This window comes from Ursus americanus, chromosome 2 (genome assembly GCF_024610735.1).
Source record: "Ursus americanus isolate L20-20 chromosome 2, mUrsAme1.1.p, whole genome shotgun sequence".
Lineage (NCBI taxonomy): Eukaryota > Metazoa > Chordata > Mammalia > Carnivora > Ursidae > Ursus > Ursus americanus.
This window is the reverse complement of record NC_142128.1, coordinates 22,170,549-22,174,405: the sequence shown is the minus strand read 5'-3', so window position 1 is coordinate 22,174,405 and position 3,857 is coordinate 22,170,549.

Here is a 3,857-nt window from a genome sequence, read left to right as displayed (position 1 = left end):
TCTGATTCTGATGAAAGAATGTTTTTTACACTAGGAAAATGATGCTAACTTTTGTCAGAAGCAGGAAGAAAGTTTGAAGTTTCTTTGGAGAAAGAAATTGTCCTAGAAAATGGATGTAACCAAATTTGCATTTCTCTAATATTGCAACAACTGATGTTATCGCCCCTGGCTAAGACTACACACAGAAATATCAACTTGGTCATTGGAAACTAGGGTCTGATTAATAAATAAGAATGATCTCTTATTATGCCACCACTCCTCATCAGCCCAGCAAGTCACAGAAATCCCAGAATCCTACCATCCTATTACATAGTATACATATGAGCCTGGAAGTTTGAATACCACTGACCCTACCTGATTCATATCATGCTGAAGGTTCTGTGGAGGTAATTTGGTAAACTTTGGGCCTTACTGAGATAGCTAAAGAGGTCTGGAATCAAGGACGGTCTATTTTCTTTTTTTTCTTTTTTTTTTTTTAAGATTTTATTTATTTATCCGACAGAGATAGAGACAGCCAGCGAGAGAGGGAACACAAGCAGGGGGAGTGGGAGAGGAAGAAGCAGGCTCATAGCGGAGGAGCCTGATGTGGGGCTCGATCCTAGAATGCCGGGATCACGCCCTGAGCCGAAGGCAGACCGCTGTGCCACCCAGGCGCCCCAAGGACGGTCTATTTTCTTGTCAGAATTCAAATTCTCTTTTTCCCTTTTAGTAGCACGGGGTTCTCACTGGTGTCATTCAGCATAGAAAAATGTTCCCCAGAAGATTTGCATTTTCTTCATCTGGAACTGGATATGGGATACACTCACTTTAAGAAACAAAAATGGCAGGACACCTGGGTGGTTCAGTTGGTTGAGTGTCCCACTCTTGATTTTGGCTCAGGTCAGGATCTTAGGGTTGTGAGATCAAGCCCTGCATCCGGGCTCTGCACTCAGCAGGGAGTCTGCTTCTTTCTCTCTCTCTCCCTCTGCCCCTCCCCCTGCTCACAGACTCACTCTCTCTCTAAATAAATAAATAAATCATTTTAAAAAAGGAAACAAAAATGGCATCATTCCATTCAAGTGGGAAGGTAGGACTTTTATCCTCTATATTATTTGGGAGTCTTTTGGCTTCTAGTGAAAGAAATTGAACTCAAAATGTCACAAGCACAATAGCAAATTTATTAGCCCAAATGACTAAAAAGTCCAGGATGTAGACCCAGCTTAAGGTAGTGCTTGGTCCAGAGACATTTTATCATTAGGGCTGGAATCCTTTCCATCTCTCTGCTCGGTTTTCCTTTGTGTTGGCTTCACTCCCAAGCCCCACGTGATACTCCCTGCGGCTCTTGGATCACGCAGTGCTTTCTGCTAGTAGCCCCCCAGCCAAAAGAGAAGTTTTCTTTGCAATCTTCCAGAAAACATCCTGGGTGGGCCTGACTTTCATTGGATTTAATTGGGGCCCATGCCTATTCCTGAACAAAACACTAAGACCTGAGTGATAAGATAAGCTGTTTGGCTAGACCTAGAGCAAGAAGTGGGATCACCCCAACTCAAACCACGTGGACCGGGAAACGTGGATGAATGGTTCTCCAAAGGAAAGTCAGAGATGTCTCCAAAAAAAGAGGGAAAAGATGCTGGTAGAAAAAAAGAGAAGAAAAGAAAACATGACTGCCACACCACTGCTTTTGGCAATAAGTCTATGTACTTAGGGGACAGTGTAAGTCTCATCTCATATTGATTTCTCCTAAGTGGCCCAGAAGTGGTACTATTGATAACAAAGGGATGTGTTGGTTCCTTTTAAAGTTCCTTTCTCACTCACTCTCACCACATTCTTAGAGAAATGCCCATCTACCTATAGTGGTGGACCTCTACGGCCATATTTGTTTATGTGTTTCTATCCTCATGGTGCTGGCTGAATGGACGAGGGATGAAGACACCTGACCCGAAGAAGCTAGTTATTGCCAATCTCGTGGCCAATCAAATTCTTCCTGGGGATCCAGTGAGGCTGAGAGGGGTTTTGATCTTGCCTACATTAATTTGAATTGGTTTCTGTTACTTGAAGCCAACTGACTTCACCAAGACTAATTCCAGTCATACGATTCCAGTAGCGCCGAGGAAAGAGCAGCTGATGTTGAATGTAAGTGATTTTAATGTTCTCTGAACTCGGCCCCTGGTGGTTGCATTTCCCAGGCTCTGAGCTCTTCTATCAGTGGCTTGATGCTGGGCCTCTCACTAGTCCCAATAGCCTTGACATGCAGGGTCTTTCAAGGCTTCTTTTTGAGTGAAGCTCTATCCATTTTCCATTGCCACAGCATTTGCGTGACTGGAGTGCCCGGAATCAACTGGGGGGATGGCTATAGGCAATCCTGCTGGTTGGTCTTGCTATACAGAAAAATAGCATAGAAGGGATCATATGGATAAGGAGTACTGGGAAGGTGGGAAACATTGAGCTTTTAGATAGGGTAGCCAGGGAAATTCTAACTGATAGAATAACAATAAAGCAAAGCCTAGAAGGAGGCAAGGGGATGATCCACATGATTATCTGGGTGCATGAGTGTATGTCTGTGTGTGTGTGTGCATGAAGAGTGGTGCTGGGAGAATGAAGAGCAGTAACAAACCCTGCGGCAGGAGTGTCATCATATCCAAGGAACAACACAGAGGCCAAAGAGAAAGAAGCAAAATGCGTCAGGGTGGTGGGAGATGAGGAAGGGTGATAGCAGGGGTCAGACACGGAGGACCTTGTAGGTGACCATAGGACTTAAGCTTTTGCTAAGGATGAAGCAAAGAAGCCATTGAATAGGCTTAAACAGAGCGACATGATCTGACTCTAATTTAATAGTATCCCTTTGGCTAGTATATTGAGCATAGGCTGTAGAGGGGCTAGTTAGGGGCACATGGCAATGATCCAGGTGGGACATGGTGACAGACCAGCAACAGAGGCGTCACCTGGAAAGTTAGACATGCAGATTCTCAAGACCCACCCCATGCCCACAGAGGTAGAATCTGCATTTTAACACGATCCACAGTGACTGTATGCACGTTGAAGTCTGAGAAGTTCTGCGTGAGAACAGAATGCTTCCTTTCTCTGGGCCTGTTTCTTCCCTACTCTAAAGGGCTGTGACCGAGATGTCTCTATGATCCCTTCCAGTTGCAATTTTCTTTTCTTTCATTCCTTTTTTTTTTAAAGATGTTATTTATTTATTTGAGAGAGAGCGAGAGAAGGGGGGGGGAGAAGCAGACTCCCTGATAAGCAGGGAGCCCAATGCAGGGCTCGATCCCAGGACCCTGAGATCATGACCTGGGCTAAAGGCAGATGCCTAATCGACTGAGCCACCCAGGCACCCCCCAGCTGCAATTTTCTAAGCTTTCTTAACAGCTATCTGTGAGTCGTTATGAAAAGGCAGCTGAAGAGACCAAAGGATAAGCGACCTGTCTGCAAAGACCCTGCTGCCCACAGCCAGACGCAGGTGGGCACTGAAGCAGTTTCATGATCCAGGTCAGTAGGGAGCCCGGGGTAAGAGGCCGCCTGGGATTTCTCCTGGTGCTGGGGTGGAAGGGCGCCCAACTGGACCAGAGCGGAAGGTGTCGGGCACTAACAGGGCGGCAGGAGGCGCTGTGAAGTGCTGGTGGAAGGTGCCGCGCAGACCCAGAGGAAATGCAGGGTGCTGGGTGGCCTCAGGGAGGCAGCAGGTACTGCGCTGCGCCCGCGCAAGGCACCTGGCTGGACGCACCGGGGCGCAGAGCGGCCTCAGGGTGGCAGGGGGCGCTGCGGAGTCGCGGCTGGCGCATCCTGGGCCTCCTGTGGAACACACCTGGGCAGGTGAGGGCGGCCCCGAGGGGGTGGGGCTCCAGGGGCGGGGCCCAGGTCCTGCCCACAAGAGC